A 9,486-nucleotide genomic window follows, 5' to 3' on the forward strand; every position below is an offset into this window, starting at 1 on the left:
TGAAGAACCATACCAACACACTTATGATTTCCCTTTTGATTATGAAACAAGTTCATACATCTACTTCCTTAAACCAATGTAATAATACATAGTTTATAGGATGAAATCGCACCTATATCCTACACATAATCAAGTAAATTAATACATAGATTATGTTGATGTCGTATTTATGAAGTTCAAAAGATATGCGTTATACTTTGTAATATATTATTCCTTGACACTTTGATCATAATGATATGACCAAGTCTAATCACTAGAGTATTATATATACAGCTTCGCATGTTATGTTTTCAATATAATACAACTTGAAAGATACGTTATGAATGGAAACAAGTCAAGTCAGTATTACTAACTTCAAGTGGAAGGATGATGTCTTCGTTATAGTCATTACTTCTTCACATTCTTCAGGTCTTCAGAGTAATACTTGTACGTCTTAACATTCCTAGACTTTCTAGTCTAACCTAAACGAAGTTGACTCTAGATGAGTTTTGATACTAAATTATGACAACTAAACTTGACGCACCAACGCTTGGTGGGTTCAACCGAGATATGCTCTAACAAAACTCAAAGCACACTTGTTGCAAGTCAATTTCTTTCACCCAACATATAGCCTGCAGCAACTCCTCAGGCACCTCTGCATGCTTCGCAGGTGTCCATACGCGTAGATACATCTCTTTTGCTCAAATGCACCTGCAGAGTTACGTAGAATTAGACCTAGTCCTGTATGATTTTCAGATAATATGATTTTAAAATATGCATCACAACACATAGAGAAAGTGGAGGGGTTATGATTATCCATGTAGTCTGAGTAGAGATACTCAGGCTTGTATTATTACCATTATTGCATATTGAAAGCGCGGGGGTACCAAAATACACCACCAACTTTTTCTTAGGAAACTTGTATGTACAAAATTAAATACAATTCTGAGAGTTCAACTTAATGAATCTCAATCAAAGAATAATATTTAGAGTTATATCTCTTTCTCTTACAATCAGAAAGTTTACAGAGACAAGTTCGTGAACCTGATTTACGTGTGAGAGTACTTGGACAATTCCAAAGATCAATATCCAAGAATCAATCAAGTCATATCTAACAAACAAATATGGATGTATATACTTTGATTGATGTACATCCAACCTGTGATATTTCAATTTTAAAGATGAACTATATAATGCGGAAAAGAAATAACACACACCAGAAATTTTATTAACGAGGAAACCGCAAATGCAGAAAAACCCCGGGACCTAGTCCAGTTAAACATCAAACTGTATTAAACCTCTACATAGACTGGCCTACTATCAATTAACTTTATACTGTAATTTAGTTGAGACCGAAGTAAACCCTCACAACAATTCAGTTACAGTCGCGCTCCTTACACCTCTTGAATCCCAGCAGGAGTCTGCGCAATTTATTCTCTTAGCTGACGTATTTTAAAGCCTAAGAGTTTCTTCAACTCAATTTAAGACTTTAAACCAATCTTCCTCCCATAGATAAGCCTATGTGTGATTTCCTTTTTGATCGATAGATCAAGGTGAGGCTGGAAATCGATAGCAATAGACAAAAATCTAACTAACCTCAAAATCCGGACTTATGCTTTCCAAAGAGCAGCCTAGATTATTACTCACCTCACAAGTATTAAACTTGTGGAATCATAAAGTTTGAGATGAAGAGAACTTTGCGATTTCTATCTATCGTGTTTCAGTGAGCAGCTCAACAATCAAACAAGATCATGATACACGAACTATCAATATAAAAGATAGTTGGACCTGGCTTCTTAAATCCCTAGGTGAAGTCTTTTTAGTCGCTAAACCCTAGAAGGGTTTTAGGGAGAGGAAGACTCTAATTTATAACTAGGACACACAAAGAATAGTGTCAGGGATTCAAAAATCCAGTTGCTTGAGGTTCTCCCTTATATAGACTTTCAAAGTATATGTTGCTTTAGGTTTAAGCTAAGATAGCTTTGGAACCAAGCAAAAAATATCCACTGTTATATGAATCTTTGAAATAAGGTTAACATACGAATAAATACACTATGGTTAGGATGAATCGTAACCAAACCGTGTACAAAGACATTGTTCATGGACGGTTAACCGAAACTAGCCGATTAAACCATAAGCTTAATCATTTTCATAAACACTTAAGACTTTAAGTTTGAGTCACAACCATAGGTTATAATGTGATCAATCATGTCTGTAGAGTGTTTCTAGAGATTTATTCAAATGCCAATTATCTCATAGAAATAATTTTTGTGCATCTGAAAATATTCGACAAGGAAAGTACGTGTACTCTACCTTGTTCGTGAATGTTTTTGTCATGGTACATGTACCGAGTATGTGTACCCTTAAGAAAAAAAAATGAGTTCATAAACTCATAAAACTTTTTCGGTTTGCGTACCGGGTATGGATACTGCATCGGTTTCAAAACCAACAGTTCCGTTATGGTATGCATACTTGGTATGCGTACTATTTCTGGTTCACGAGAAACAAACTTTTTGTGATATGGATATCGGGTATGAGTACCAAAAAGTTGTTTTCGACATATATCTACACCTGTACGTGTACTGGGTACAGGTATTACAGCTCCAGACCTATAACAGTTTTCCCGATATGTGAATTGGTATGCATACTGTCATGTATCCAGATTTTCAGTAGTTCTATATTTCTCTCTAAATCAATTCGACACATTCTTAAATAACATCAATGACATATATCACTTTTCCAGGATATTTTTGAATGATAATATTGAATCACGATTTAGATTATGAACAATAAAGTGTTCTTAACCGAAATTCATCAAGTATGAACAAATGTCTCATAAGCTTCGGCTGGTTCCTATGGGGAGTGGATAACCCACCCATTTTCCATGCCAGCTGGCCTGGCAAACTGGATGCGCTACTAAGGGAAAAAAGATAAGCGGTTGAGTCTCAACCGAGCGGTGGAGACTCGATCACTAGCGGCCTCTTTTCGATCGCCCGATATAGTTTGCACCCCTAGCGATTTAAACTTGACCTCCTGCGGTCGGTACTCTACCGTCTATAAATACCACCATTCCCTTCAGTTTTCATTCACAAAAAAAAAATCTTTCCTTCTGTAGAGAGCTGATCAGAGCGATTTTTCACTTAAAAATGAGTAGTTCCAAAACAAATAGACAAAGGAAAAGAAACAGTAAAGACAAAGGAAAATCTGTTGCATATAGTGATATCGTATGGGTCCAGGATAAACATCAAGAGTTCGCAAATTTTTGGCAACTAGTTGGACCTGGTGTATTATCTATGCATTTATATAACCATCTCGAGCAAGTTTTCTTACCTAAACTAAGAGGTGGGTGGTCTGAGCTAACCGAAGTGTTTGGGTTACTCCCCGAAGCTGTTCAAGAATCCTTGAGAAGATATCCTTGGCAGCGTTTATATTTCATGAAAGTCAAAAACCACATGACTCAAGTTGTGCGAGTTATTTGTGAATGTTGGTGGAACACTGCAAATACGTTCATTTTCAAGGATTTCGAGTGTGGTAAGTTCTATTTTTCTATTCAATAGTTTAATTTTTATCTCAGAAACAAATTTTAATTTTTAGGGATTCAACTTTTTATTTTGATTCAAATTTTAGTTCCACATACAAACTTTAATTTTATGACCATGTTGTTTTTAGGGTTCACCCCGTTAGATTTGTATATGTTGACTGGAATAAAAAGTGAGGGTGAAATAGTACAATTTAACTAATTAAAGTGGATATCAGAAGGAAGATGGAAACAACTACTTCCCTTGCACTCAAATGATACTGAAGGAAAGCCAGAATCCAAACAATTACACTCATATGGATTAAGAGTGTATGGGTTGAAGGCTTTTTTGAACCGTTATGCTGGCAGGGGGATACACAGAGTTGAAGATTATCCCGAGCTTGAACGTATTTTTGTATTATGGATGTTAGACCAAGTTTTTTTCCCCAATGCTAGCTCAGTGGCATTAATTAGTTTTCTGGACTCTTTAAAAGATTTAACTAAAGCGCCAAATTATGATTGGGGTTCTGCAATTTTAGTTGAGCTATACATAAGTCTCGGTGAATGCTCATGTAAGAACTTAGATATCTTGAATGGATTCTGGGTCGTAATGGAGGTAAAGAACCAAATTCACTTTCTATTATTAGATTCATTATCGAGTTAATTTTCAAAGTAGTGGTGAATGTACTAACACATCAATGTTTGTCAATGTTATTTTTCAGTATTGGTGGTATACTTAATTTAAGGTCGGCGAACTGATAGGATCCGGAGAATACCTATATATAAAAACCGCAATCGCACAGTGTCTAACTAGCAGACAGAGGCAAGTACGGGTCGAACCCACAGGGAGTGGTGGAAATACCTTAACCAATAATTCTGATTGACTAACCAGAGATGTTGTTTTTGGATTTTGAAAGAATTAAGGAAGTAAAAGAATTAATTAAATGTAATGAGAAATATGGTAACTATGGAATCTGGTTTCAACCAATTTAATCATGTAAAACTCATATTCGATTTCTAAACGTATACTCCATAAAATTGTTTCACCATTTTAATTTCACCCGCTTCTAAGTTGATAGTTCTAGAGATTTATTTATCAATCGCAAAGCATATGCCATCAAATATTATTAAGCATGGCACATCAATTTAAAAGTATAAATAAACAATGGAGCTATCCAACCAAAATAAAGTTTCAAAGAATTAAACATCAATCTATAAGCATACCCCGTCAAAGACCTAATCCAAGCACAACGTATCAATTGGAAAGCTATTTAATTAATTTAACTATTTATGCAATAATTTACCGAGCAAATATTGAAGAAAAATACTAAACATTTAAATCATTATTTAAAATATTATATGGAGAATTAATATTTGAGTCTACGTAATCAAAATGGTTTCTACTGAAGAACCTTAGTTACATAAAATCTAGCAAGACATGGAGAAAATAAAATAATACAATAAACCCTTTTTCTGTTTTTGGTTCTCTAGCCGTTCTCCCCCCAAAAAGAGTTCTCACTGCCTCATATATAGTCATGCACCCAAATGGAAATGAAATCAAAAAATATACCCGCCTTAAAATCTTCTTATCTCACATAAAAGCAGAAAATATTCTTATCCATCAAATTCCGGTGTAAAAGGAAAAAGAATCATATGCTACCAATTATCCTCTTCCACAAAATGGTAATATTATGAAGTTATTTGTTTATCCTTCGATGTTGACATTTCTCATTTTCTTAATACCACTCACTTTCCAATAAAGCTCCATATCAAATAAAATATATTTTGCATGTGAGATAAACAAAGTATCTTGGTGATTAATTCATTTAGAGAGAAAATAATGATGTCGTCACTTGGACTCATATCAGACAAAATTTAACTCTTGTAGCACAAATGATCTTCCACCTTATATAGCTTCCAATCTAGCTGTTTTTACTCCTCGTGATCAAATTTGCTCGTACTTTCTACAGAAGCACTAAAATAGTACTATTAGCCAAAATATCGAATCCTAGCTAATATAAATATGGGTATAAAATGTAACACTTACGTGCTTATCAAACACCTCACACTTATATTTTGTTAGTCCTCGAGCAAAACAAAGAATAGACCCGCTCAACATCTGATCGTAATATTATTTTTTTATTTTTTTTATTTTAAGACCCGTTCAACGGCTGATTATAAGATGATACGAATAAAAGAATAGACCAGCTCAACAGCTGGTCATAAGAACCTTACAACATACCCGCTCAACATCTGGTCATAATATACCTACAAACGTACAAAAGACCCGCTCAACAGCTGATCATGATTTGCAAGAAAATTCCTGAAAAAGTAAAGTAAAAATTTAACCACTAACACCCCCACACTTAAACTTACACTGTCCTCAATGTAATAGAGTCATCCAACGTAAATATTAAGATGAGAAATTCATAATATGCAAAAATAAACAAATAAAAATAAACAAGAAAATAAAAATACCTACTGGAATGTACATAAAGGATCCTCTTAAACTAATAACCTGAAAATTTGGGGATCAACCCAAAATACAGTATTTATAAATGACAACTTCGCACTTATCTTATGATTCCTTTAAGAAGGTGAAACTACCAAAAAGAAAAAGTTACCCCCAAACCCGATTTTTACTTCACAAGGAAGTGCATAAAGAACATAATATGGGTATACTATTTGGACCGGGGAATATCAATTGGCTCATGCATGGTATCAGGAACGAGCAAGTCCTCTGGATATTGGATGCAAAGTGATCCAACAAAATTTGAGAATCACACAATTCTAACCCTAAATTGGGTAACTTTTGGAGGTCTAGGGGTGTAGAAAAAACCTCTAAGTCGGGTGAATATTGTGAGACAGATTCATCTGTAGAATTAGGAAAATCATCCACAGGGTCACCTATATGTTCTGTCTGGAACAGAGAGTCACTACAAGACTACAAGACGGATCATCATCAGCATATAATCTTTGGCATTCCTGAATTCTCAATCTTTGTTCCAAACTAAGTGGTGTGTGTTTGTAATACTTCTCATATATAGTTTGAGGTGATTCTTCACTTACCATTTGTGGATCAGAAACTCCATACCGTTTCCTATGCATATATTCACCAAGCATCATCTCAGATGAGGTTGCATGATAATTTGAACTTCTACGCTTATATTCTGCCAGTGTCATCTTAGGTGACGTCTCCTGAGAAAGAGTCGTCATACTCAAAAAGGAACCTGGAAAAAAAATCTAAAACAGAAAACAAGTCAAAAGGAAAAAGAAAACCTAAAAAAAAAATATTTTACAAAAAAAAAAAAAAAAAAAAAACATAACTATTTACTAAATCAAAAATACTAATTACAATATTCCTCAGCCGCTCTCCGGCAAAGGCGCCAAAAATTGATAGGGTTTCGGGAAACCCTATATGTAATAACTACAATCGCACGGTGTCTAACTAGTAGACAGAGGCAAGTACGGGTCGAACCCATAGGGAGCGGTGGAAATACCGTAACCAATAATTCTGATTGACTAACCAGGGATGTTGTTTTAGGATTTTGAAAGAATTAAGGGAGTAAAATAATGAATATAAAAAGAATTAATTAAATGTAATGAGAAAGATGGTAACTAAGGAATCTGGTTTCAACCAATTTAATCATGTAAAAATCATATTCGATTTCTAAACCGTATACTCCATAAAATTGTTTCACCATTTTAATTTCCTCCGCTTCTAAGTTGATAGTTCTGGAGATTTATTTATCAATTGCAAAGCATATGCCATCAAATATTACTAAGCATGGCACATCAATTTAAAAGTATGAATAAACAATGGAGTTATCCAACCAAAATAAAGTTTCAAAGAATTAAATATCAACCTATAAGCATACCCCGTCAAAGACCTAATCCAAGCACGTCGTATCAATCGGAAAGCATATTTAATTAATTCAACTATTTATGCAATAATTTACCAAGAAAATATTGAAGAAAATTAGTAAACATTTAAATCATTATTCAAAATATTATATGGAGAATTAACATTTGAGTCTACGCAATCAAAATGGTTTCCACCGAAGAACCCTAGTTACATAAAATCTAGCAAGACATGGAGAAAATAAAATAATACAATAAATCCTTTTTCTGTTTTTGGCTCTCCACCCGCGCTCCCCCAAAAGGATTTCCAATTACCTCATATATATAGTCATGCACCCAAACGGAGATGAAATCAAAAAATACACCCGCCTTAAAATCTTCTTATCTCACATAAAGGCAGAAAATATTCGTATCCATCAAATTCCGGTGTAAAAGGAAAAAGAATCATATGCTACCAATTATCCTCCTCCGCAAATGGCAAGATTATGAAGTTATTTGTTTATCTTTTGATTTTGACATTTATCATTTTTTTAATACCACTCATTTTCCAATAAAGCTCCATATCATATAAAATATATTTTGCATGAGATAAACAAATTATCTTGGTGATTAATTCTTTGAGAGAGAAAATAATGATGTCGTCACTTGGAATCATATCAGACAAAAGTTAACTCTTGTAGCACAAATGATCTTCCACCTTATATAGCTTCCAATCTAGCTATTTTTACTCCTCGTGATCAAATTCGCTCGTACTTTCTACAAAAGCACTAAAATAGTATTATTAGAAAAAATATCGAATCCTATCTAATATAAATATGGGTATAAAATGTAACACTTATGTGCTTATCACGAACCTGATCTTCACGAAACACGATTAATTTATCCAATTGTGTACAAGTACAAAGATGAAAATTAGATTAATCAAATTAATGATGGTCAAAATATATTTGTTGTCCATAGGATGTAACAATTGTGCAGAACTAGTATCGAAATTATGCCAATACCGTATACATAAATTGACGAGCTCCATGAACCAATTGCACAAGTCATGCTACAGTTAAGCCTTAAGCGAATTGTGTTTTACAGTCCAATAAGGGGTCAGTGTATTTGGTACTACGGAGAAAGACATTTGTTTCAGCTACAAGGAAGAAAGGTAAAAGAAATCAATCCATTTCCAACTTCAATAATTTCACATGATGATTGGATGAAGTTGATAAATAATGGATAATCTTGGGAAGAAGCTGAAGATTTGATCCAAATCCCAAATGATGACTTTGATTACTATAGCTGGTTTCAAAAGGTATGCAAGCTAAATATTGTTGTTCATCCACAAAACTTAGGTAGTGTTGACTTTCCAGCAATTGGCAATTTTCCACTTACAGATCTTCCATCCCAACCTCCACCACCGACGGGCGAAGCATATACGTATCCTAGCAGTCAAATGGGGTCGTCAAATATGCCTCTAATATCTTGGAAAGTCCAGACTTTATCACCAAGTGGAGATATTGTTACAGTTTTCACTTACTAGTGAAGGTCTGCAGCAAAGCTATCCATACTATGGTGTGATGGCATCACAAAAAGAGTATCAGAACCAATTGAACAATTTTTCGTTTTTTATCAATCAATTCCAGAATTTTCACTTGATACAGATGCAGATACAGAGGGAGAATATGAGTTATGAATTTCCCGAGACTCCGTTAGGGACAAGTTCTCAAATTCCCGGTGATAGCAATGTAAAAAGTCGTGGAAGTGTAAGTTATGGAAGTAGTGGTGGTCGTAGAAGTCTTCATGACACTCCAACTATGGTGGAAGATACTCATCTACCAACAGAAGCAAGAACAACACCAACAACAAATGTGAAGACGGATTTCCAGTCTCCTATTGGTTTCATGCCCCAAGGTCCTGTACTTACTCCTGGTGGTGGTCACGTAAATATGGATGCATTTAGGCAATCCATAATGTATACCCCAAATTCAACATTTCACCGATTCCTAGCACCTCCAATTCAACCATCTCCAGTACCATATCAAGGTTATGAATAACCTGATGCTACTCAACCACCATCTCAGACTCAAAATAATGAGTTTTCACAGGATCAAACAGGCTTAGGGGAATATATATTTGGTAAT

Source organism: Papaver somniferum, chromosome 4 (genome assembly GCF_003573695.1).
Source record: "Papaver somniferum cultivar HN1 chromosome 4, ASM357369v1, whole genome shotgun sequence".
Classification (NCBI taxonomy): domain Eukaryota; kingdom Viridiplantae; phylum Streptophyta; class Magnoliopsida; order Ranunculales; family Papaveraceae; genus Papaver; species Papaver somniferum.